This window comes from Mauremys mutica, chromosome 22 (genome assembly GCF_020497125.1).
Source record: "Mauremys mutica isolate MM-2020 ecotype Southern chromosome 22, ASM2049712v1, whole genome shotgun sequence".
Taxonomy (NCBI): domain Eukaryota; kingdom Metazoa; phylum Chordata; order Testudines; family Geoemydidae; genus Mauremys; species Mauremys mutica.
Window position 1 is genome coordinate 6,557,430 of NC_059093.1, and position 26,027 is coordinate 6,583,456.

Sequence of the window (26,027 nt, forward strand, 5' to 3'; positions counted from 1 at the left end):
AGCAAGTGCCAGCGGCCCAAGACAAGCTAGAAATGGGAGACCTGCACCCTTCTTACAGGGAGAGGTCATTGGCACAGGGCATTTTAAAGGCTAGGTCCTGAATAGTAGAAAGCCAGAGAGACCTCGACCCTTCTTAAAGGGGGGTCACTCAGCCAGAGGCACAAGGGGGTTCTGCTAGTTTAAGAATGAGAGGGATAAGACCTTAGGCCCTGGTTACAGGGCGGTCCTTTTGCCTGGCGTGTCCAAGTGATCTGTGGCTACATAAGCGTGGCGAAGGAGACCCAAACCCTCCTTACAGGGTGGTCCTTAAGCCGGGGCATTTCAATGGGCCATTGCCAAAAGCGCTGAAAAGGAGAGACCTCCATTCCCTCGGTAGAGGGTGGTCCCTTTGCCCAGCAAGTGCCAGCGGCCCAAGACAAGCTAGAAAGGGGAGACCCGCACCCTTCTTACAGGGAGAGGTCATGGCACGGGGCATGTTAAAGGCTAAGTCCTGAAGAGCCGAAATGCACAGAGACCTCAACCCTTCTTAAAGGGGGGTCACTCAGCCGCAGGTGCGCAATGGGCCCATAAAGCATTTCTCTTGGCAAGGAGCGGACCTTGATCTCCGTTTACGGAGAGGTCCTTTCCCCTGGTCCCTCCAGGGGGAGTAAGCCTAGGCGGACAAGTGTAAATGCCACAGGGAGGGCCATGTGTGCAATGTGTGTGTGGTTTTTGACTGGCCTTTTCTTCTCTTTTCCTGCAGTTTCTTTGGTGCTTCTGTCGTCGTCTTCATTTTGTCCTTTGAGTTGCTAGAAAGAGAGAGAAAGAGAGAGAGGTGAAGCGGGCTCAGTGGACACCACAATTCCAAGGTCAATGCAGATGAATTGGACAAGGTCCTCGCCCCTCCTTGAAATTACCCCAGTTCCTAGGCTTCGGCACCAATCCGTAGCAGAAGGCAGGAGAGCTTGCAGCAGAACTCAGGGCCATCCGGATGCAGAGTACGCTGGGCTTTGACTTGGCTGAGTGCGTGAGGAGGCCACGGGCACAGGGCAGCTACAAGGGCAAACCCTTAACTCTCTCAAGAGGCTGGTTTCTAGAACTAGCTTTCAAAGGGGAGTGTAATCTTGGGAAAGTGAGAGAAAGACCTACACCCTAGTTAGAGGGAGCTCACTTTGGACTTTGGTGATTTCTTGGCTTTTTTGAGGAAAGGGTTGAATTTTTCACGGCCTCCACCATCCCCTTACAGCCGCCCCTTCGCCACACCTGGTTCCAAGTGTCCCGGACAGGAAATCCATGGGACACAAATCAGATTTCACTTCAGAACCCAGAAGAGCCAAGTAGAAATCATTCTAGTGCCATTTACGGTGACTAGCCGAAGTAGAACCTCAACCCTTCTTAAAGGGGGGTCACTCAGCCAGAGGCACAAGGGGGTTCTGCTAGTTTAAGAATGAGAGGGATAAGACCTTAGGCCCTGGTTACAGGGCGGTCCTTTTACCTGGCGTGTCAAAGTGACCTGTGTCTAAATAAGGGTGGGGAAGGAGACCCAAACCCTCCTTACAGGGTGGTCCTTAAGCCAGGCGCATCCCAATGGGCCATTGCCAAAAGCGCTGAAAAGGAGGGACCTCCATTCCCTCGGTAGAGGGTGGTCCCTTTGCCCAGCAAGTGCCAGCGGCCCAAGACAAGCTAGAAAGGGGAGACCTGCACCCTTCTTACAGGGAGAGGTCTGTGGCACGGGGCATATTAAAGGCTACGTTCTAAATAGCAGAAAGCCAGAGAGACCTCGACCCTTCTTAAAGGGGGGTCACTCAGCCAGAGGCACAAAGAGGCTCTCCTAGTTCAAGAATGAGAGGGCTAAGACCTTACACCCTGGTTACAGGGCGGTCCTTTTGCCTGGCGTATCAAAGTGAGCTGTGGCTACATAAGCGTGGCGAAGGAGACCCAAACCCTCCTTACAGGGTGGTCTTTAAGCCAGGGCCATTTCAATGGGCCATTGCCAAGAGCGCTGAAAAGGAGAGACCCCCATTCCCTCGGTAGAGGGTGGTCTCTTTGCCCAGCAAGTGCCAGCGGCCCAAGACAAGCTAGAAAGGGGAGACCTGCACCCTTCTTAGGAGACCGCATTTCAATGGGCCATTGCCAAGAGCGCTGAAAAGGAGAGACCCCCATTCCCTCGGTAGAGGGTGGTCTCTTTGCCCAGCAAGTGCCAGCGGCCCAAGACAAGCTAGAAAGGGGAGACCTGCACCCTTCTTACAGGGAGAGGTCAGTGGCACGGGGCATATTAAAGGCTAGGTTCTAAATAGCAGAAAGCCAGAGAGACCTCGACCCTTCTTAAAGGGGGGTCACTCAGCCAGAGGCACAAAGAGGCTCTCCTAGTTCAAGAATGAGAGGGCTAAGACCTTACACCCTGGTTACAGGGCGGTCCTTTTGCCTGGCGTATCAAAGTGAGCTGTGGCTACATAAGCGTGGCGAAGGAGACCCAAACCCTCCTTACAGGGTGGTCCTTAAGCCAGGCGCATCCCAATGGGCCATTGCCAAAAGCGCTGAAAAGGAGAGACCTCCATTCCCTCGGTAGAGGGGGCTCTCTTTGGCCAGCCAGGGACTTTGGCATTAAAAGGGCCAACGCAGAGAGGAGAAAAGGGAAACAGACCCGATCCCTGAGTACAGGGCGGTCACCCTTTCTTTAGGAAAATAGTCCTCCTTTAAAGAAGGGGGGGAAGTCCCCAATGTGAAAAGATCTGGTAATGAACAGGTAAGGGAGGAGTCCCGCTGAGTCTCGCATTACCATTAAATCCTCCATCCCTCGGCAACACCCTTCCCGACTTACCTTCCTACCCCACCAAGAAAATTTCAACTTTGTGCCCCCTAACCTTGACCAAAACACAGTCCTGTTAGTAGGGTTAGGTGCACCCCCGTGCAAGTTCTGAATACCACGCCAAGAACCTACACCAGCTGAGCATGAGCACATTTCCAAAAGGACAGCCGCATCAATCACTTCAAACATAGCCCTAGGAATAGCCTCGTTCTGTCAGCAAAGAAACAAAAGGCCTGGAATTCAGACACAACTTACGGAGCTCTCCGAATCTGTACCCTTACAAATGCTACGTCCAGCAACGTCTTTCTTGTGCCGAATCAAACACGGGCTCAAAGCTGAGGTTGATTGGGCAGTGTAAATTGGGCAGGGCAAGAGGAGATGAGGAAGGATTGCATGGAAGTGAGGCTCTGAAAGGAGCCCGCTTCCTCACCTGTTCAGTTCCAGACTTTGTGAGATACGGAATTTGGGCCGATTTGTTGGCTCTCTGGGAAAGAAGGGTCGAATTTTTCACGGCCTCCACCATCCCCTTACAGCCGCCCCTTCGCCACACCGGGTTACACGTGACCCGGAGAAGAAATACACGGGTCACAAATAAGATTTCACCTCAAAGCTCAAAAAAGCCAAATAGAAATCATTCTTGGGGAATTTTCTGCGACTAACAGAACTGGAACCGCAACCCTTCTTAAAGGGGGGTCACTCAGCCACAGGCACAAAGAGGCTCTCCTAGTTTAAGAACGAGAGGGCTAAGACCTTACACCCTGGTTACAGGGCGGTCCTTTTGCCTGGCATGTGGCTACATAAGCGTGGCGAAGGAGACCCAAACCCTCCTTACAGGGTGGTCTTTAAGCCAGGGCCATTTCAATGGGCCATTGCCAAGAGCGCTGAAAAGGAGAGACCCCCATTCCCTCGGTAGAGGGTGGTCTCTTTGCCCAGCAAGTGCCAGCGGCCCAAGACAAGCTAGAAATGGGAGACCTGCACCCTTCTTACAGGGAGAGGTCATTGGCACAGGGCATTTTAAAGGCTAGGTCCTGAATAGTAGAAAGCCAGAGAGACCTCGACCCTTCTTAAAGGGGGGTCACTCAGCCAGAGGCACAAGGGGGTTCTGCTAGTTTAAGAATGAGAGGGATAAGACCTTAGGCCCTGGTTACAGGGCGGTCCTTTTGCCTGGCGTGTCCAAGTGATCTGTGGCTACATAAGCGTGGCGAAGGAGACCCAAACCCTCCTTACAGGGTGGTCCTTAAGCCGGGGCATTTCAATGGGCCATTGCCAAAAGCGCTGAAAAGGAGAGACCTCCATTCCCTCGGTAGAGGGTGGTCCCTTTGCCCAGCAAGTGCCAGCGGCCCAAGACAAGCTAGAAAGGGGAGACCCGCACCCTTCTTACAGGGAGAGGTCATGGCACGGGGCATGTTAAAGGCTAAGTCCTGAAGAGCCGAAATGCACAGAGACCTCAACCCTTCTTAAAGGGGGGTCACTCAGCCGCAGGTGCGCAATGGGCCCATAAAGCATTTCTCTTGGCAAGGAGCGGACCTTGATCTCCGTTTACGGAGAGGTCCTTTCCCCTGGTCCCTCCAGGGGGAGTAAGCCTAGGCGGACAAGTGTAAATGCCACAGGGAGGGCCATGTGTGCAATGTGTGTGTGGTTTTTGACTGGCCTTTTCTTCTCTTTTCCTGCAGTTTCTTTGGTGCTTCTGTCGTCGTCTTCATTTTGTCCTTTGAGTTGCTAGAAAGAGAGAGAAAGAGAGAGAGGTGAAGCGGGCTCAGTGGACACCACAATTCCAAGGTCAATGCAGATGAATTGGACAAGGTCCTCGCCCCTCCTTGAAATTACCCCAGTTCCTAGGCTTCGGCACCAATCCGTAGCAGAAGGCAGGAGAGCTTGCAGCAGAACTCAGGGCCATCCGGATGCAGAGTACGCTGGGCTTTGACTTGGCTGAGTGCGTGAGGAGGCCACGGGCACAGGGCAGCTACAAGGGCAAACCCTTAACTCTCTCAAGAGGCTGGTTTCTAGAACTAGCTTTCAAAGGGGAGTGTAATCTTGGGAAAGTGAGAGAAAGACCTACACCCTAGTTAGAGGGAGCTCACTTTGGACTTTGGTGATTTCTTGGCTTTTTTGAGGAAAGGGTTGAATTTTTCACGGCCTCCACCATCCCCTTACAGCCGCCCCTTCGCCACACCTGGTTCCAAGTGTCCCGGACAGGAAATCCATGGGACACAAATCAGATTTCACTTCAGAACCCAGAAGAGCCAAGTAGAAATCATTCTAGTGCCATTTACGGTGACTAGCCGAAGTAGAACCTCAACCCTTCTTAAAGGGGGGTCACTCAGCCAGAGGCACAAGGGGGTTCTGCTAGTTTAAGAATGAGAGGGATAAGACCTTAGGCCCTGGTTACAGGGCGGTCCTTTTACCTGGCGTGTCAAAGTGACCTGTGTCTAAATAAGGGTGGGGAAGGAGACCCAAACCCTCCTTACAGGGTGGTCCTTAAGCCAGGCGCATCCCAATGGGCCATTGCCAAAAGCGCTGAAAAGGAGGGACCTCCATTCCCTCGGTAGAGGGTGGTCCCTTTGCCCAGCAAGTGCCAGCGGCCCAAGACAAGCTAGAAAGGGGAGACCTGCACCCTTCTTACAGGGAGAGGTCAGTGGCACGGGGCATATTAAAGGCTACGTTCTAAATAGCAGAAAGCCAGAGAGACCTCGACCCTTCTTAAAGGGGGGTCACTCAGCCAGAGGCACAAAGAGGCTCTCCTAGTTCAAGAATGAGAGGGCTAAGACCTTACACCCTGGTTACAGGGCGGTCCTTTTGCCTGGCGTATCAAAGTGAGCTGTGGCTACATAAGCGTGGCGAAGGAGACCCAAACCCTCCTTACAGGGTGGTCTTTAAGCCAGGGCCATTTCAATGGGCCATTGCCAAGAGCGCTGAAAAGGAGAGACCCCCATTCCCTCGGTAGAGGGTGGTCTCTTTGCCCAGCAAGTGCCAGCGGCCCAAGACAAGCTAGAAATGGGAGACCTGCACCCTTCTTACAGGGAGAGGTCATTGGCACAGGGCATTTTAAAGGCTAGGTCCTGAATAGTAGAAAGCCAGAGAGACCTCGACCCTTCTTAAAGGGGGGTCACTCAGCCAGAGGCACAAGGGGGTTCTGCTAGTTCAAGAATGAGAGGGCTAAGACCTTACACCCTGGTTACAGGGCGGTCCTTTTGCCTGGCGTATCAAAGTGAGCTGTGGCTACATAAGCGTGGCGAAGGAGACCCAAACCCTCCTTACAGGGTGGTCCTTAAGCCAGGCGCATCCCAATGGGCCATTGCCAAAAGCGCTGAAAAGGAGAGACCTCCATTCCCTCGGTAGAGGGGGCTCTCTTTGGCCAGCCAGGGACTTTGGCATTAAAAGGGCCAACGCAGAGAGGAGAAAAGGGAAACAGACCCGATCCCTGAGTACAGGGCGGTCACCCTTTCTTTAGGAAAATAGTCCTCCTTTAAAGAAGGGGGGGAAAGTCCCCAATGTGAAAAGATCTGGTAATGAACAGGTAAGGGAGGAGTCCCGCTGAGTCTCGCATTACCATTAAATCCTCCATCCCTCGGCAACACCCTTCCCGACTTACCTTCCTACCCCACCAAGAAAATTTCAACTTTGTGCCCCCTAACCTTGACCAAAACACAGTCCTGTTAGTAGGGTTAGGTGCACCCCCGTGCAAGTTCTGAATACCACGCCAAGAACCTACACCAGCTGAGCATGAGCACATTTCCAAAAGGACAGCCGCATCAATCACTTCAAACATAGCCCTAGGAATAGCCTCGTTCTGTCAGCAAAGAAACAAAAGGCCTGGAATTCAGACACAACTTACGGAGCTCTCCGAATCTGTACCCTTACAAATGCTACGTCCAGCAACGTCTTTCTTGTGCCGAATCAAACACGGGCTCAAAGCTGAGGTTGATTGGGCAGTGTAAATTGGGCAGGGCAAGAGGAGATGAGGAAGGATTGCATGGAAGTGAGGCTCTGAAAGGAGCCCGCTTCCTCACCTGTTCAGTTCCAGACTTTGTGAGATACGGAATTTGGGCCGATTTGTTGGCTCTCTGGGAAAGAAGGGTCGAATTTTTCACGGCCTCCACCATCCCCTTACAGCCGCCCCTTCGCCACACCGGGTTACACGTGACCCGGAGAAGAAATACACGGGTCACAAATAAGATTTCACCTCAAAGCTCAAAAAAGCCAAATAGAAATCATTCTTGGGGAATTTTCTGCGACTAACAGAACTGGAACCGCAACCCTTCTTAAAGGGGGGTCACTCAGCCACAGGCACAAAGAGGCTCTCCTAGTTTAAGAACGAGAGGGCTAAGACCTTACACCCTGGTTACAGGGCGGTCCTTTTGCCTGGCATGTGGCTACATAAGCGTGGCGAAGGAGACCCAAACCCTCCTTACAGGGTGGTCTTTAAGCCAGGGCCATTTCAATGGGCCATTGCCAAGAGCGCTGAAAAGGAGAGACCCCCATTCCCTCGGTAGAGGGTGGTCTCTTTGCCCAGCAAGTGCCAGCGGCCCAAGACAAGCTAGAAATGGGAGACCTGCACCCTTCTTACAGGGAGAGGTCATTGGCACAGGGCATTTTAAAGGCTAGGTCCTGAATAGTAGAAAGCCAGAGAGACCTCGACCCTTCTTAAAGGGGGGTCACTCAGCCAGAGGCACAAGGGGGTTCTGCTAGTTTAAGAATGAGAGGGATAAGACCTTAGGCCCTGGTTACAGGGCGGTCCTTTTGCCTGGCGTGTCCAAGTGATCTGTGGCTACATAAGCGTGGCGAAGGAGACCCAAACCCTCCTTACAGGGTGGTCCTTAAGCCGGGGCATTTCAATGGGCCATTGCCAAAAGCGCTGAAAAGGAGAGACCTCCATTCCCTCGGTAGAGGGTGGTCCCTTTGCCCAGCAAGTGCCAGCGGCCCAAGAGAAGCTAGAAAGGGGAGACCCGCACCCTTCTTACAGGGAGAGGTCATGGCACGGGGTATGTTAAAGGCTAAGTCCTGAAGAGCCGAAATGCACAGAGACCTCAACCCTTCTTAAAGGGGGGTCACTCGTCACTCAGCCGCAGGTGCGCAATGGGCCCATAAAGCATTTCTCTTGGCAAGGAGCGGACCTTGATCTCCGTTTACGGAGAGGTCCTTTCCCCTGGTCCCTCCAGGGGGAGTAAGCCTAGGCGGACAAGTGTAAATGCCACAGGGAGGGCCATGTGTGCAATGTGTGTGTGGTTTTTGACTGGCCTTTTCTTCTCTTTTCCTGCAGTTTCTTTGGTGCTTCTGTCGTCGTCTTCATTTTGTCCTTTGAGTTGCTAGAAAGAGAGAGAAAGAGAGAGAGGTGAAGCGGGCTCAGTGGACACCACAATTCCAAGGTCAATGCAGATGAATTGGACAAGGTCCTCGCCCCTCCTTGAAATTACCCCAGTTCCTAGGCTTTGGCACCAATCCGTAGCAGAAGGCAGGAGAGCTTGCAGCAGAACTCAGGGCCATCCGGATGCAGAGTACGCTGGGCTTTGACTTGGCTGAGTGCGTGAGGAGGCCACGGGCACAGGGCAGCTACAAGGGCAAACCCTTAACTCTCTCAAGAGGCTGGTTTCTAGAACTAGCTTTCAAAGGGGAGTGTAATCTTGGGAAAGTGAGAGAAAGACCTACACCCTAGTTAGAGGGAGCTCACTTTGGACTTTGGTGATTTCTTGGCTTTTTTGAGGAAAGGGTTGAATTTTTCACGGCCTCCACCATCCCCTTACAGCCGCCCCTTCGCCACACCTGGTTCCAAGTGTCCCGGACAGGAAATCCATGGGACACAAATCAGATTTCACTTCAGAACCCAGAAGAGCCAAGTAGAAATCATTCTAGTGCCATTTACGGTGACTAGCCGAAGTAGAACCTCAACCCTTCTTAAAGGGGGGTCACTCAGCCAGAGGCACAAGGGGGTTCTGCTAGTTTAAGAATGAGAGGGATAAGACTTTAGGCCCTGGTTACAGGGCGGTCCTTTTACCTGGCGTGTCAAAGTGACCTGTGTCTAAATAAGGGTGGGGAAGGAGACCCAAACCCTCCTTACAGGGTGGTCCTTAAGCCAGGCGCATCCCAATGGGCCATTGCCAAAAGCGCTGAAAAGGAGGGACCTCCATTCCCTCGGTAGAGGGTGGTCCCTTTGCCCAGCAAGTGCCAGCGGCCCAAGACAAGCTAGAAAGGGGAGACCTGCACCCTTCTTACAGGGAGAGGTCAGTGGCACGGGGCATATTAAAGGCTACGTTCTAAATAGCAGAAAGCCAGAGAGACCTCGACCCTTCTTAAAGGGGGGTTACTCAGCCAGAGGCACAAAGAGGCTCTCCTAGTTCAAGAATGAGAGGACTAAGACCTTACACCCTGGTTACAGGGCGGTCCTTTTGCCTGGCGTATCAAAGTGAGCTGTGGCTACATAAGCGTGGCGAAGGAGACCCAAACCCTCCTTACAGGGTGGTCCTTAAGCCAGGCGCATCCCAATGGGCCATTGCCAAAAGCGCTGAAAAGGAGAGACCCCCATTCCCTCGGTAGAGGGTGGTCTCTTTGCCCAGCAAGTGCCAGCGGCCCAAGACAAGCTAGAAAGGGGAGACCTGCACCCTTCTTACAGGGAGAGATCATTGGCACAGGGCATTTTAAAGGCTAGGTCCTGAATAGTAGAAAGCCAGAGAGACCTCGACCCTTCTTAAAGGGGGGTCACTCAGCCAGAGGCACAAGGGGGTTCTGCTAGTTTAAGAATGAGAGGGATAAGACCTTAGGCCCTGGTTACAGGGCGGTCCTTTTGCCTGGCGTGTCCAAGTGATCTGTGGCTACATAAGCGTGGTGAAGGAGACCCAAACCCTCCTTACAGGGTGGTCCTTAAGCCAGGGGCATTTCAATGGGCCATTGCCAAAAGCGCTGAAAAGGAGAGACCTCCATTCCCTCGGTAGAGGGTGGTCCCTTTGCCCAGCAAGTGCCAGCGGCCCAAGACAAGCTAGAAAGGGGAGACCCGTACCCTTCTTACAGGGAGAGGTCATTGGCACGGGGCATGTTAAAGGCTAAGTCCTGAATAGCCGAAATGCACAGAGACCTCAACCCTTCTTAAAGGGGGGTCACTCAGCCGCAGGTGCGCAATGGGCCCATAAAGCATTTCTCTTGGCAAGGAGCGGACCTTGATCTCCGTTTACGGAGAGGTCCTTTCCCCTGGTCCCTCCAGGGGGATTAAGCCTAGGCGGACAAGTGTAAATGCCACAGGGAGGGCCATGTGTACAATGTGTGTGTGGTTTTTGACTGGCCTTTTCTTCTCTTTTCCTGCAGTTTCTTTGGTGCTTCTGTCGTCGTCTTCATTTTGTCCTTTGAGTTGCTAGAAAGAGAGAGAAAGAGAGAGAGGTGAAGCGGGCTCAGTGGACACCACAATTCCAAGGTCAATGCAGATGAATTGGACAAGGTCCTCGCCCCTCCTTGAAATTACCCCAGTTCCTAGGCTTCGGCACCAATCCGTAGCAGAAGGCAGGAGAGCTTGCAGCAGAACTCAGGGCCATCCGGATGCAGAGTACGCTGGGCTTTGACTTGGCTGAGTGCGTGAGGAGGCCACGGGCACAGGGCAGCTACAAGGGCAAACCCTTAACTCTCTCAAGAGGCTGGTTTCTAGAACTAGCTTTCAAAGGGGAGTGTAATCTTGGGAAAGTGAGAGAAAGACCTACACCCTAGTTAGAGGGAGCTCACTTTGGACTTTGGTGATTTCTTGGCTTTTTTGAGGAAAGGGTTGAATTTTTCACGGCCTCCACCATCCCCTTACAGCCGCCCCTTCGCCACACCTGGTTCCATGTGTCCCGGACAGGAAATCCATGGGACACAAATCAGATTTCACTTCAGAATCCAGAAGAGCCAAGTAGAAATCATTCTAGTGCCATTTACGGTGACTAGCCGAAGTAGAACCTCAACCCTTCTTAAAGGGGGGGTCACTCAGCCAGAGGCACAAGGGGGTTCTGCTAGTTTAAGAATGAGAGGGATAAGACCTTAGGCCCTGGTTACAGGGCGGTCCTTTTACCTGGCGTGTCAAAGTGACCTGTGTCTAAATAAGGGTGGGGAAGGAGACCCAAACCCTCCTTACAGGGTGGTCCTTAAGCCAGGCGCATCCCAATGGGCCATTGCCAAAAGCGCTGAAAAGGAGGGACCTCCATTCGCTCGGTAGAGGGTGGTCCCTTTGCCCAGCAAGTGCCAGCGGCCCAAGAAAAGCTAGAAAGGGGAGACCTGCACCCTTCTTACAGGGAGAGGTCAGTGGCACGGGGCATATTAAAGGCTAGGTTCTAAATAGCAGAAAGCCAGAGAGACCTCGACCCTTCTTAAAGGGGGGTCACTCAGCCACAGGCACAAAGAGGCTCTCCTAGTTCAAGAATGAGAGGGCTAAGACCTTACACCCTGGTTACAGGGCGGTCCTTTTGCCTGGCGTATCAAAGTGAGCTGTGGCTACATAAGCGTGGCGAAGGAGACCCAAACCCTCCTTACAGGGTGGTCCTTAAGCTAGGCGCATCCCAATGGGCCATTGCCAAAAGCACTGAAAAGGAGAGACCTCCATTCCCTCGGTAGAGGGGGCTCTCTTTGGCCAGCCAGGGACTTTGGCATTAAAAGGGCCAACGCAGAGAGGAGAAAAGGGAAACAGACCCGATCCCTGAGTACAGGGCGGTCACCCTTTCTTTAGGAAAATAGTCCTCCTTTAAAGAAGGGGGGGAAAGTCCCCAATGTGAAAAGATCTGGTAATGAACAGGTAAGGGAGGAGTCCCGCTGAGTCTCGCATTACCATTAAATCCTCCATCCCTCGGCAACACCCTTCCCGACTTACCTTCCTACCCCACCAAGAAAATTTCAACTTTGTGCCCCCTAACCTTGACCAAAACACAGTCCTGTTAGTAGGGTTAGGTGCACCCCCGTGCAAGTTCTGAATACCACGCCAAGAACCTACACCAGCTGAGCATGAGCACATTTCCAAAAGGACAGCCACATCAATCACGTCAAACATAGCCCTAGGAATAGCCTCGTTCTGTCAGCAAAGAAACAAAAGGCCTGGAATTCAGACACAACTTACGGAGCTCTCCGAATCTGTACCCTTACAAATGCTACGTCCAGCAACGTCTTTCTTGTGCCGAATCAAACACGGGCTCAAAGCTGAGGTTGATTGGGCAGTGTAAATTGGGCAGGGCAAGAGGAGATGAGGAAGGATTGCATGGAAGTGAGGCTCTGAAAGGAGCCCGCTTCCTCACCTGTTCAGTTCCAGACTTTGTGAGATACGGAATTTGGGCCGATTTGTTGGCTCTCTGGGAAAGAAGGGTTGAATTTTTCACGGCCTCCACCATCCCCTTACAGCCGCCCCTTCGCCACACCGGGTTACACGTGACCCGGAGAAGAAATACACGGGTCACAAATAAGATTTCACCTCAAAGCTCAAAAAAGCCAAATAGAAATCATTCTTGGGGAATTTTCTGCGACTAACAGAACTGGAACCGCAACCCTTCTTAAAGGGGGGTCACTCAGCCACAGGCACAAAGAGGCTCTCCTAGTTTAAGAACGAGAGGGCTAAGACCTTACACCCTGGTTACAGGGCGGTCCTTTTGCCTGGCATGTGGCTACATAAGCGTGGCGAAGGAGACCCAAACCCTCCTTACAGGGTGGTCTTTAAGCCAGGGCCATTTCAATGGGCCATTGCCAAGAGCGCTGAAAAGGAGAGACCCCCATTCCCTCGGTAGAGGGTGGTCTCTTTGCCCAGCAAGTGCCAGCGGCCCAAGACAAGCTAGAAATGGGAGACCTGCACCCTTCTTACAGGGAGAGGTCATTGGCACAGGGCATTTTAAAGGCTAGGTCCTGAATAGTAGAAAGCCAGAGAGACCTCGACCCTTCTTAAAGGGGGGTCACTCAGCCAGAGGCACAAGGGGGTTCTGCTAGTTTAAGAATGAGAGGGATAAGACCTTAGGCCCCGGTTACAGGGCGGTCCTTTTGCCTGGCGTGTCCAAGTGATCTGTGGCTACATAAGCGTGGCGAAGGAGACCCAAACCCTCCTCACAGGGTGGTCCTTAAGCCGGGGCATTTCAATGGGCCATTGCCAAAAGCGCTGAAAAGGAGAGACCTCCATTCCCTCGGTAGAGGGTGGTCCCTTTGCCCAGCAAGTGCCAGCGGCCCAAGACAAGCTAGAAAGGGGAGACCCGCACCCTTCTTACAGGGAGAGGTCATGGCACGGGGCATGTTAAAGGCTAAGTCCTGAAGAGCCGAAATGCACAGAGACCTCAACCCTTCTTAAAGGGGGGTCACTCAGCCGCAGGTGCGCAATGGGCCCATAAAGCATTTCTCTTGGCAAGGAGCGGACCTTGATCTCCGTTTACGGAGAGGTCCTTTCCCCTGGTCCCTCCAGGGGGAGTAAGCCTAGGCGGACAAGTGTAAATGCCACAGGGAGGGCCATGTGTGCAATGTGTGTGTGGTTTTTGACTGGCCTTTTCTTCTCTTTTCCTGCAGTTTCTTTGGTGCTTCTGTCATCGTCTTCATTTTGTCCTTTGAGTTGCTAGAAAGAGAGAGAAAGAGAGAGAGGTGAAGCGGGCTCAGTGGACACCACAATTCCAAGGTCAATGCAGATGAATTGGACAAGGTCCTCGCCCCTCCTTGAAATTACCCCAGTTCCTAGGCTTCGGCACCAATCCGTAGCAGAAGGCAGGAGAGCTTGCAGCAGAACTCAGGGCCATCCGGATGCAGAGTACGCTGGGCTTTGACTTGGCTGAGTGCGTGAGGAGGCCACGGGCACAGGGCAGCTACAAGGGCAAACCCTTAACTCTCTCAAGAGGCTGGTTTCTAGAACTAGCTTTCAAAGGGGAGTGTAATCTTGGGAAAGTGAGAGAAAGACCTACACCCTAGTTAGAGGGAGCTCACTTTGGACTTTGGTGATTTCTTGGCTTTTTTGAGGAAAGGGTTGAATTTTTCACGGCCTCCACCATCCCCTTACAGCCGCCCCTTCGCCACACCTGGTTCCATGTGTCCCGGACAGGAAATCCATGGGACACAAATCAGATTTCACTTCAGAACCCAGAAGAGCCAAGTAGAAATCATTCTAGTGCCATTTACGGTGACTAGCCGAAGTAGAACCTCAACCCTTCTTAAAGGGGGGTCACTCAGCCAGAGGCACAAGGGGGTTTCTGCTAGTTTAAGAATGAGAGGGATAAGACTTTAGGCCCTGGTTACAGGGCGGTCCTTTTACCTGGCGTGTCAAAGTGACCTGTGTCTAAATAAGGGTGGGGAAGGAGACCCAAACCCTCCTTACAGGGTGGTCCTTAAGCCAGGCGCATCCCAATGGGCCATTGCCAAAAGCGCTGAAAAGGAGGGACCTCCATTCCCTCGGTAGAGGGTGGTCCCTTTGCCCAGCAAGTGCCAGCGGCCCAAGACAAGCTAGAAAGGGGAGACCTGCACCCTTCTTACAGGGAGAGGTCAGTGGTACGGGGCATATTAAAGGCTACGTTCTAAATAGCAGAAAGCCAGAGAGACCTCGACCCTTCTTAAAGGGGGGTTACTCAGCCAGAGGCACAAAGAGGCTCTCCTAGTTCAAGAATGAGAGGGCTAAGACCTTACACCCTGGTTACAGGGCGGTCCTTTTGCCTGGCGTATCAAAGTGAGCTGTGGCTACATAAGCGTGGCGAAGGAGACCCAAACCCTCCTTACAGGGTGGTCCTTAAGCCAGGCGCATCCCAATGGGCCATTGCCAAAAGCGCTGAAAAGGAGAGACCCCCATTCCCTCGGTAGAGGGTGGTCTCTTTGCCCAGCAAGTGCCAGCGGCCCAAGACAAGCTAGAAAGGGGAGACCTGCACCCTTCTTACAGGGAGAGATCATTGGCACAGGGCATTTTAAAGGCTAGGTCCTGAATAGTAGAAAGCCAGAGAGACCTCGACCCTTCTTAAAGGGGGGTCACTAAGCCAGAGGCACAAGGGGGTTCTGCTAGTTTAAGAATGAGAGGGATAAGACCTTAGGCCCCGGTTACAGGGCGGTCCTTTTGCCTGGCGTGTCCAAGTGATCTGTGGCTACATAAGCGTGGTGAAGGAGACCCAAACCCTCCTTACAGGGTGGTCCTTAAGCCAGGGGCATTTCAATGGGCCATTGCCAAAAGCGCTGAAAAGGAGAGACCTCCATTCCCTCGGTAGAGGGTGGTCCCTTTGCCCAGCAAGTGCCAGCGGCCCAAGACAAGCTAGAAAGGGGAGACCCGTACCCTTCTTACAGGGAGAGGTCAGTGGCACGGGGCATGTTAAAGGCTAAGTCCTGAAGAGCCGAAATGCACAGAGACCTAAACCCTTCTTAAAGGGGGGTCACTCAGCCGCAGGTGCGCAATGGGCCCATAAAGCATTTCTCTTGGCAAGGAGCGGACCTTGATCTCCGTTTACGGAGAGGTCCTTTCCCCTGGTCCCTCCAGGGGGATTAAGCCTAGGCGGACAAGTGTAAATGCCACAGGGAGGGCCATGTGTGCAATGTGTGTGTGGTTTTTGACTGGCCTTTTCTTCTCTTTTCCTGCAGTTTCTTTGGTGCTTCTGTCGTCGTCTTCATTTTGTCCTTTGAGTTGCTAGAAAGAGAGAGAGGTGAAGCGGGCTCAGTGGACACCACAATTCCAAGGTCAATGCAGATGAATTGGACAAGGTCCTCGCCCCTCCTTGAAATTACCCCAGTTCCTAGGCTTCGGCACCAATCCGTAGCAGAAGGCAGGAGAGCTTGCAGCAGAACTCAGGGCCATCCGGATGCAGAGTACGCTGGGCTTTGACTTGGCTGAGTGCGTGAGGAGGCCACGGGCACAGGGCAGCTACAAGGGCAAACCCTTAACTCTCTCAAGAGGCTGGTTTCTAGAACTAGCTTTCAAAGGGGAGTGTAATCTTGGGAAAGTGAGAGAAAGACCTACACCCTAGTTAGAGGGAGCTCACTTTGGACTTTGGTGATTTCTTGGCTTTTTTGAGGAAAGGGTTGAATTTTTCACGGCCTCCACCATCCCCTTACAGCCGCCCCTTCGCCACACCTGGTTCCATGTGTCCCGGACAGGAAATCCATGGGACACAAATCAGATTTCACTTCAGAACCCAGAAGAGCCAAGTAGAAATCATTCTAGTGCCATTTACGGTGACTAGCCGAAGTAGAACCTCAACCCTTCTTAAAGGGGGGTCACTCAGCCAGAGGCACAAGGGGGTTCTGCTAGTTTAAGAATGAGAGGGATAAGACCTTAGGCCCTGGTTACAGGGCGGTCCTTTTACCTGGCGTGTCAAAGTGACCTGTGTCTAAATAAGGGTGGGGAAGGAGACCCAAACCCTCCTTACAGGGTGGTCCTTAAGCCAGGCGCATCCCAATGGGCCATTGCCAAAAGCGCTGAAAAGGAGGGACCTCCATTCCCTCGGTAGAGGGTGGTCCCTTTGCCCAGCAAGTGCCAGCGGCCCAAGACAAGCTAGAAAGGGGAGACCTGCACCCTTCTTACAGGGAGAGGTCAGTGGCACGGGTCATATTAAAGGCTAGGTTCTAAATAGCAGAAAGCCAGAGAGACCTCGACCCTTCTTAAAGGGGGGTCACTCAGCCAGAGGCACAAAGAGGCTCTCCTAGTTCAAGAATGAGAGGGCTAAGACCTTACACCCTGGTTACAGGGCGGTCCTTTTGCCTGGCGTATCAAAGTGAGCTGTGGCTACATAAGCGTGGCGAAGGAGACCCAAACCCTCCTTACAGGGTGGTCCTTAAGCCAGGCGCATCCCAATGGGCCATTGCCAAAAGCGCTGAAAAGGAGAGACCTCCATTCCCTCGGTAGAGGGGGCTCTCTTTGGCCAGCCAGGGACTTTGGCATTAAAAGGGCCAACGCAGAGAGGAGAAAAGGGAAACAGACCCGATCCCTGAGTACAGGGCGGTCACCCTTTCTTTAGGAAAATAGTCCTCCTTTAAAGAAGGGGGGGAAAGTCCCCAATGTGAAAAGATCTGGTAATGAACAGGTAAGGGAGGAGTCCCGCTGAGTCTCGCATTACCATTAAATCCTCCATCCCTCGGCAACACCCTTCCCGACTTACCTTCCTACCCCACCAAGAAAATTTCAACTTTGTGCCCCCTAACCTTGACCAAAACACAGTCCTGTTAGTAGGGTTAGGTGCACCCCCGTGCAAGTTCTGAATACCACGCCAAGAACCTACACCAGCTGAGCATGAGCACATTTCCAAAAGGACAGCCACATCAATCACGTCAAACATAGCCCTAGGAATAGCCTCGTTCTGTCAGCAAAGAAACAAAAGGCCTGGAATTCAGACACAACTTACGGAGCTCTCCGAATCTGTACCCTTACAAATGCTACGTCCAGCAACGTCTTTCTTGTGCCGAATCAAACACGGGCTCAAAGCTGAGGTTGATTGGGCAGTGTAAATTGGGCAGGGCAAGAGGAGATGAGGAAGGATTGCATGGAAGTGAGGCTCTGAAAGGAGCCCGCTTCCTCACCTGTTCAGTTCCAGACTTTGTGAGATACGGAATTTGGGCCGATTTGTTGGCTCTCTGGGAAAGAAGGGTCGAATTTTTCACGGCCTCCACCATCCCCTTACAGCCGCCCCTTCGCCACACCGGGTTACACGTGACCCGGAGAAGAAATACACGGGTCACAAATAAGATTTCACCTCAAAGCTCAAAAAAGCCAAATAGAAATCATTCTTGGGGAATTTTCTGCGACTAACAGAACTGGAACCGCAACCCTTCTTAAAGGGGGGTCACTCAGCCACAGGCACAAAGAGGCTCTCCTAGTTTAAGAACGAGAGGGCTAAGACCTTACACCCTGGTTACAGGGCGGTCCTTTTGCCTGGCATGTGGCTACATAAGCGTGGCGAAGGAGACCCAAACCCTCCTTACAGGGTGGTCTTTAAGCCAGGGCCATTTCAATGGGCCATTGCCAAGAGCGCTGAAAAGGAGAGACCCCCATTCCCTCGGTAGAGGGTGGTCTCTTTGCCCAGCAAGTGCCAGCGGCCCAAGACAAGCTAGAAAGGGGAGACCTGCACCCTTCTTACAGGGAGAGATCATTGGCACAGGGCATTTTAAAGGCTAGGTCCTGAATAGTAGAAAGCCAGAGAGACCTCGACCCTTCTTAAAGGGGGGTCACTCAGCCAGAGGCACAAGGGGGTTCTGCTAGTTTAAGAATGAGAGGGATAAGACCTTAGGCCCCGGTTACAGGGCGGTCCTTTTGCCTGGCGTGTCCAAGTGATCTGTGGCTACATAAGCGTGGCGAAGGAGACCCAAACCCTCCTTACAGGGTGGTCCTTAAGCCAGGGGCATTTCAATGGGCCATTGCCAAAAGCGCTGAAAAGGAGAGACCTCCATTCCCTCGGTAGAGGGTGGTCCCTTTGCCCAGCAAGTGCCAGCGGCCCAAGACAAGCTAGAAAGGGGAGACCCGCACCCTTCTTACAGGGAGAGGTCAGTGGCACGGGGCATGTTAAAGGCTAAGTCCTGTAGAGCCGAAATGCACAGAGACCTCAACCCTTCTTAAAGGGGGGTCACTCAGCCGCAGGTGCGCATTGGGCCCATAAAGCATTTCTCTTGGCAAGGAGCGGACCTTGATCTCCGTTTACGGAGAGGTCCTTTCCCCTGGTCCCTCCAGGGGGATTAAGCCTAGGCGGACAAGTGTAAATGCCACAGGGAGGGCCATGTGTGCAATGTGTGTGTGGTTTTTGACTGGCCTTTTCTTCTCTTTTCCTGCAGTTTCTTTGGTGCTTCTGTCGTCGTCTTCATTTTGTCCTTTGAGTTGCTAGAAAGAGAGAGAAAGAGAGAGAGGTGAAGCGGGCTCAGTGGACACCACAATTCCAAGGTCAATGCAGATGAATTGGACAAGGTCCTCGCCCCTCCTTGAAATTACCCCAGTTCCTAGGCTTCGGCACCAATCCGTAGCAGAAGGCAGGAGAGCTTGCAGCAGAACTCAGGGCCATCCGGATGCAGAGTACGCTGGGCTTTGACTTGGCTGAGTGCGTGAGGAGGCCACGGGCACAGGGCAGCTACAAGGGCAAACCCTTAACTCTCTCAAGAGGCTGGTTTCTAGAACTAGCTTTCAAAGGGGAGTGTAATCTTGGGAAAGTGAGAGAAAGACCTACACCCTAGTTAGAGGGAGCTCACTTTGGACTTTGGTGATTTCTTGGCTTTTTTGAGGAAAGGGTTGAATTTTTCACGGCCTCCACCATCCCCTTACAGCCGCCCCTTCGCCACACCTGGTTCCATGTGTCCCGGACAGGAAATCCATGGGACACAAATCAGATTTCACTTCAGAACCCAGAAGAGCCAAGTAGAAATCATTCTAGTGCCATTTACGGTGACTAGCCGAAGTAGAACCTCAACCCTTCTTAAAGGGGGGTCACTCAGCCAGAGGCACAAGGGGGTTCTGCTAGTTTAAGAATGAGAGGGATAAGACCTTAGGCCCTGGTTACAGGGCGGTCCTTTTACCTGGCGTGTCAAAGTGACCTGTGTCTAAATAAGGGTGGGGAAGGAGACCCAAACCCTCCTTACAGGGTGGTCCTTAAGCCAGGCGCATCCCAATGGGCCATTGCCAAAAGCGCTGAAAAGGAGGGACCTCCATTCCCTCGGTAGAGGGTGGTCCCTTTGCCCAGCAAGTGCCAGCGGCCCAAGACAAGCTAGAAAGGGGAGACCTGCACCCTTCTTACAGGGAGAGGTCAGTGGCACGGGGCATATTAAAGGCTAGGTTCTAAATAGCAGAAAGCCAGAGAGACCTCGACCCTTCTTAAAGGGGGGTCACTCAGCCACAGGCACAAAGAGGCTCTCCTAGTTCAAGAATGAGAGGGCTAAGACCTTACACCCTGGTTACAGGGCGGTCCTTTTGCCTGGCGTATCAAAGTGAGCTGTGGCTACATAAGCGTGGCGAAGGAGACCCAAACCCTCCTTACAGGGTGGTCCTTAAGCCAGGCGCATCCCAATGGGCCATTGCCAAAAGCGCTGAAAAGGAGAGACCTCCATTCCCTCGGTAGAGGGGGCTCTCTTTGGCCAGCCAGGGACTTTGGCATTAAAAGGGCCAACGCAGAGAGGAGAAAAGGGAAACAGACCCGATCCCTGAGTACAGGGCGGTCACCCTTTCTTTAGGAAAATAGTCCTCCTTTAAAGAAAGGGGGGAAAGTCCCCAATGTGAAAAGATCTGGTAATGAACAGGTAAGGGAGGAGTCCCGCTGAGTCTCGCATTACCATTAAATCCTCCATCCCTCGGCAACACCCTTCCCGACTTACCTTCCTACCCCACCAAGAAAATTTCAACTTTGTGCCCCCTAACCTTGACCAAAACACAGTCCTGTTAGTAGGGTTAGGTGCACCCCCGTGCAAGTTCTGAATACCACGCCAAGAACCTACACCAGCTGAGCATGAGCACATTTCCAAAAGGACAGCTGCATCAATCACTTCAAACATAGCCCTAGGAATAGCCTCGTTCTGTCAGCAAAGAAACAAAAGGCCTGGAATTCAGACACAACTTACGGAGCTCTCCGAATCTGTACCCTTACAAATGCTACGTCCAGCAACGTCTTTCTTGTGCCGAATCAAACACGGGCTCAAAGCTGAGGTTGATTGGGCAGTGTAAATTGGGCAGGGCAAGAGGAGATGAGGAAGGATTGCATGGAAATGAGGCTCTGAAAGGAGCCCGCTTCCTCACCTGTTCAGTTCCAGACTTTGTGAGATACGGAATTTGGGCCGATTTGTTGGCTCTCTGGGAAAGAAGGGTCGAATTTTTCACGGCCTCCACCATCCCCTTACAGCCGCCCCTTCGCCACACCGGGTTACACGTGACCCGGAGAAGAAATACACGGGTCACAAATAAGATTTCACCTCAAAGCTCAAAAAAGCCAAATAGAAATCATTCTTGGGGAATTTTCTGCGACTAACAGAACTGGAACCGCAACCCTTCTTAAAGGGGGGTCACTCAGCCACAGGCACAAAGAGGCTCTCCTAGTTTAAGAACGAGAGGGCTAAGACCTTACACCCTGGTTACAGGGCGGTCCTTTTGCCTGGCATGTGGCTACATAAGCGTGGCGAAGGAGACCCAAACCCTCCTTACAGGGTGGTCTTTAAGCCAGGGCCATTTCAATGGGCCATTGCCAAGAGCGCTGAAAAGGAGAGACCCCCATTCCCTCGGTAGAGGGTGGTCTCTTTGCCCAGCAAGTGCCAGCGGCCCAAGACAAGCTAGAAAGGGGAGACCTGCACCCTTCTTACAGGGAGAGGTCATTGGCACGGGGCATGTTAAAGGCTAAGTCCTGAAGAGCCGAAATGCACAGAGACCTCAACCCTTCTTAAAGGGGGGTCACTCAGCCGCAGGTGCGCAATGGGCCCATAAAGCATTTCTCTTGGCAAGGAGCGGACCTTGATCTCCGTTTACGGAGAGGTCCTTTCCCCTGGTCCCTCCAGGGGGGTTAAGCCTAGGCGGACAAGTTTAAATGCCACAGGGAGGGCCATGTGTGCAATGTGTGTGTGGTTTTTGACTGGCCTTTTCTTCTCTTTTCCTGCAGTTTCTTTGGTGCTTCTGTCGTCGTCTTCATTTTGTCCTTTGAGTTGCTAGAAAGAGAGAGAAAGAGAGAGAGGTGAAGCGGGCTCAGTGGACACCACAATTTCAAGGTCAATGCAGATGAAATGGACAAGGTCCTCGCCCCTCCTTGAAATTACCCCAGTTCCTAGGCTTCGGCACCAATCCGTAGCAGAAGGCAGGAGAGCTTGCAGCAGAACTCAGGGCCATCCGGATGCAGAGTATGCTGGGCTTTGACTTGGCTGAGTGCGTGAGGAGGCCACGGGCACAGGGCAGCTACAAGGGCAAACCCTTAACTCTCTCAAGAGGCTGGTTTCTAGAACTAGCTTTCAAAGGGGAGTGTAATCTTGGGAAAGTGAGAGAAAGACCTACACCCTAGTTAGAGGGAGCTCACTTTGGACTTTGGTGATTTCTTGGCTTTTTTGAGGAAAGGGTTGAATTTTTCACGGCCTCCACCATCCCCTTACAGCCGCCCCTTCGCCACACCTGGTTCCATGTGTCCCGGACAGGAAATCCATGGGACACAAATCAGATTTCACTTCAGAACCCAGAAGAGCCAAGTAGAAATCATTCTAGTGCCATTTACGGTGACTAGCCGAAGTAGAACCTCAACCCTTCTTAAAGGGGGGTCACTCAGCCAGAGGCACAAGGGGGTTCTGCTAGTTTAAGAATGAGAGGGATAAGACCTTAGGCCCTGGTTACAGGGCGGTCCTTTTACCTGGCGTGTCAAAGTGACCTGTGTCTAAATAAGGGTGGGGAAGGAGACCCAAACCCTCCTTACAGGGTGGTCCTTAAGCCAGGCGCATCCCAATGGGCCATTGCCAAAAGCGCTGAAAAGGAGGGACCTCCATTCCCTCGGTAGAGGGTGGTCCCTTTGCCCAGCAAGTGCCAGCGGCCCAAGACAAGCTAGAAAGGGGAGACCTGCACCCTTCTTACAGGGAGAGGTCATCGGCACAGGGTATTTTAAAGGCTAGGTCCTGAATAGTAGAAAGCCAGAGAGACCTCGACCCTTCTTAAAGGGGGGTCACTCAGCCAGAGGCACAAGGGGGTTCTGCTAGTTTAAGAATGAGAGGGATAAGACCTTAGGCCCTGGTTACAGGGCGGTCCTTTTGCCTGGCATGTCAAAGTGACTTGTGGCTACATAAGCATGGCGAAGGAGACCCAAAGCCTCCTTACAGGGTGGTTTTTAAGCCAGGGCCATTTCAATGGGCCATTGCCAAGAGCGCTGAAAAGGAGAGACCTCTATTCCCTCGGTAGAGGGTGGTCTCTTTGCCCAGCAAGTGCCAGCGGCCCAAGACAAGCTAGAAAGGGGAGACCCGCACCCTTCTTACAGCGAGAGGTCAGTGGCACGGGGCGTGTTAAAGGCTAAGTCCTGAAGAGCCGAAATGCACAGAGACCTCAACCCTTCTTAAAGGGGGGTCACTCAGCCACAGGTGCGCAATGGGCCCATAAAGGATTTCTCTTGGTAAGGAGCGGACCTTGATCTCCGTTTACGGAGAGGTCGTTTCCCCTAGTCCCTCCAGGGGGATTAAGCCTAGGTGGACAAGTGTAAATGCCACAGGGAGGGCCATGTGTGCAATGTGTGTGTGGTTTTTGACTGGCCTTTTCTTCTCTTGGAGTTTTTTTTTCTTCTGTTGTCATCTTCTTTTTTTCCTTTGAGTTGCTAGAAAGAGGTAGAAAGAGAGTGAGGTGAAGCGGGCTCAGTGGCACCACGATTCCAAGGTCAATTCTGATTAAATGGATAAGGTCCTCTCCCCTCCTTGAAATCACCCCAATTCCTAGGTTTCGGCACTAATCCGTAGCAGAAGGCAGGAGAGCTTGTACGAAAATTTAGCTCCTTCTGTCCTGTAATCAGGAAATGCCTAAGAGATTTCCTACTCTGTTCCTCTTTTCCTGTCAGGTCAGGGCTTCACAGGTATTTCGCATCTAGGGCTTCATGGGCAGTCAGTACAACATGCCTTTGATGTTGCACACCGAATTCTTCTTGTCTATTTAGTGGAACCGTTTCCCCCTTTTTGCACCCATGGAGCCCATGCTGCCTAAGTGGTTTTCCTGCCTAGCTGCTTCTGTCCAATCAGCTCATGTCATTTCTGTTTTTTTCTGCCCTGTGCTTCCTGCTCTGTCAGCATGAGCTGTCTCTGAGCTTTCCCGCTCAGCACCACGTGCCTTGTCAGCACGAGCCATTGCTTGGGTTTCCCAGCCAGCCCCTACTACACATCTAGAGCGAGCCAGCTCTTGTGTTTTCCCGCCCATCACCTTTTTCCCAGGCAGCGCAACCTATTTTCAGACTCTCCCCCCAGTGCCTACAGCCCAGTCAGCCTGAGTGCTCAGTGGTTTTCCCCACCCAGTGCCTCCTGCCCAGTCAGTGTGAGCTGCCTCTGGGCTTTCCCGCCCAACACCTGCTGCCTCATCAGCATGAATTCCCTCTGGGCTTTTCTGCCCAGTACCTTCTGCTCTGCCTGCGCAAGCCACCCATGGGCTTCTCAAACCGAGCCCCTCCTGCCCAGTCTGCTTGACCCACCTTCGGGTTTTTCCCCCAGTGCCTAAAGCCCAGTCAGCAGGAGCCAGCTCTGGGCTTTCCCACTCTGAACCTCTGCCTGTCAGTGTGAACCGCCTCTGGACTTTCCCGCCCAGCGCCTTCCGCATAGCCAGGGCAGACCGCCTGAGAGCTTTCCCGCCCAATGCCTCCTACCCAGTCAGTGCCAGACGTCTCTGGGCTTTCCCGCCCAGCGCCTCCTGCCCATTCAGTGTGAGACACCTCTGGGCTTTCCTGTTCAGCACCTCTGCCCAGTCAGCGTGAACTCCCTTCAGGCTTCTCCCTCCCAGTGCCTCCTGCCCAGTCAGCATAAGCCACCTCTGGGCTTTCCCGCTTTGCCTGTCAGCGTGAGCTTTCCCACCCAGCGCCTTCTGCATAGCCAGGGAAGACCGCCTCAGGGCTTTCCCACCCAGCACCCCCTGCCCAGTCAGCACAAAGCGCTGCAGGGGCTTTTCTGCGCCTACAGGCATCTCCCGCCCGTTGACTTCTGCCCAGTCAGCGTGATCCACCTCTGGGTTTTCCGACCCAGCACCTCTTGGCCAGTCAGCGCAGGGCTCCTGACAGCTTTCCCGCCCAGCGCCTCCTACCCAGTCAGCATGAGACACCTCAGTGGTTTTCCCGCCCAGCATCTCCTACCCAGTCAGCGTGAGACACCTCAGTGGTTTTCCTGCCCAGCACCTCCTGCCCAGTCAGCGTGAGCTGCCTCAGTGGTTTTCCCACCCAGCCCCTCCTGCCCAGTCAGCGTGAGCCACCTCAGTGGTTTTCCCACCCAGCCCCTCCTGCCCAGTCAGCGTGAGACACCTCAGTGATTTTCCCACCCAGCCCCTCCTGCCCAGTCAGCGTGAGCTGCCTCAGTGGTTTTCCCACCCAGCCCCTCCTACCCAGTCAGCGTGAGCCACCTCAGTGGTTTTCCCGCCCAGCATCTCCTGCCCAGTCAGCGTGAGCCACCTCAGTGGTTTTCCCGCCCAGCCCCTCCTACCCAGTCAGCGTGAGCCACCTCAGTGGTTTTCCCGCCCAGCCCCTCCTACCCAGTCAGCGTGAGCTGCCTCAGTGGTTTTCCCACCCAGCGCCTCCTTCCCAGTCAGCGTGAGCCACCTCAGTGGTTTTCCCGCCCAGCGCCTCCTTCCCAGTCAGCGTGAGCCACCTCAGTGGTTTTCCCGCCCAGCATCTCCTGCCCAGTCAGCGTGAGACACCTCAGTGGTTTTCCCGCCCAGCGCCTCCTTCCCAGTCAGCATGAGCCACCTCAGTGGTTTTCCTGCCCAGCATCTCCTGCCCAGTCAGCGTGAGCCACCTCAGTGGTTTTCCCGCCCAGCACCTCCTTCCCAGTCAGCGTGAGCCACCTCAGTGGTTTTCCCGCCCAGCGCCTTTTGGCCAGTCAGTGCAGGGCTCCTGACAGCTTTCCTGCCCAGCGCCTCCTATCCAGTCAGCGTGAGCCACCTCAGTGGTTTTCCCGCCCAGCCCCTCCTACCCAGTCAGCGTGAGCTGCCTCAGTGGTTTTCCCACCCAGCACCTCCTACCCAGTCAGCGTGAGCCACCTCAGTGGTTTTCCCGCCCAGCGCCTCCTTCCCAGTCAGCGTGAGACACCTCAGTGGTTTTCCCGCCCAGCGCCTCCTTCCCAGTCAGCGTGAGACACCTCAGTGGTTTTCCCGCCCAGCGCCTCCTTCCCAGTCAGCGTGAGCCACCTCAGTGGTTTTCCCGCCCAGCGCCTCCTCCCTAGTCAGCGTGAACAACCTGATGTCCCTGTTCAGCACATCAGCCCAGTCAGTGCGAACTGCTTCCAGCGTCTCCTGCCCAGAGCCTCCCGCTCAGCCAATGCAGGGCACCTGAGGGCTTTCCCACCCAATGACTCCTGCCCAGTCAGCGCGAGCCGCCTCTGGGCTTTCCCACCCAGCACCTCTTGGCCAGTCAGTGCAGGGCTTCTGACAGCTTTCCCGCCCAGCGCCTCTGCCCAGTCAGTACAAACCTCCTCAGTGGTTACCCCAGCCTGTTGCTTCTGCCCAGTCAGCACGAACCACCTCTGGGCTTTCCTGTCCAGCCTCTCCTGCCCAGTCAGCATGAGCTGCCTCCAGGCTTCTCCTGCCAAGCCCCTCCTACCCAGTCAGCGTGAGCCACCTCAGTGGTTTTCCCGCCCAGCCCCTCCTACCCAGTCAGCGTGAGCCACCTCAGTGGTTTTCCCGCCCAGCCCCTCCTACCCAGTCAGCGTGAGC

The 26,027-nt window shown here is 53.5% G+C and overlaps 3 long non-coding RNA genes across 7 annotated transcripts; 1 reads left to right on the forward strand and 2 right to left on the reverse strand.

Annotated features, from left to right (window-relative positions):
• Positions 1-259: 259 nt before the first annotated feature.
• LOC123354750 lies at positions 260-3,972 on the reverse strand. Its single transcript, XR_006574857.1, has 3 exons — positions 2,213-3,972; positions 897-2,072; positions 260-788 (listed from the first exon to the last, which is right to left on the reverse strand). It is a non-coding gene; the product is annotated as an uncharacterized LOC123354750 (long non-coding RNA).
• On the forward strand, positions 663-15,485 carry LOC123354751. 2 transcript variants are annotated; one of them, XR_006574859.1, is made up of 5 exons: positions 663-848; positions 4,462-4,567; positions 8,049-8,154; positions 10,082-10,153; positions 15,364-15,485. It is a non-coding gene; the product is annotated as an uncharacterized LOC123354751 (long non-coding RNA). The 2 variants fall into 2 exon arrangements; XR_006574858.1 differs by lacking the exon at positions 15,364-15,485 and having other exon boundaries at positions 665-848; positions 10,082-10,242.
• LOC123354747 lies at positions 15,005-26,027 on the reverse strand. 4 transcript variants are annotated; one of them, XR_006574853.1, is made up of 5 exons: positions 26,013-26,027; positions 21,425-22,947; positions 18,633-21,316; positions 15,446-18,524; positions 15,005-15,347 (listed from the first exon to the last, which is right to left on the reverse strand). It is a non-coding gene; the product is annotated as an uncharacterized LOC123354747 (long non-coding RNA). The 4 variants fall into 4 exon arrangements; XR_006574852.1 differs by lacking the exon at positions 26,013-26,027 and adding an exon at positions 25,784-25,922; XR_006574854.1 differs by lacking the exon at positions 26,013-26,027 and adding an exon at positions 25,552-25,566.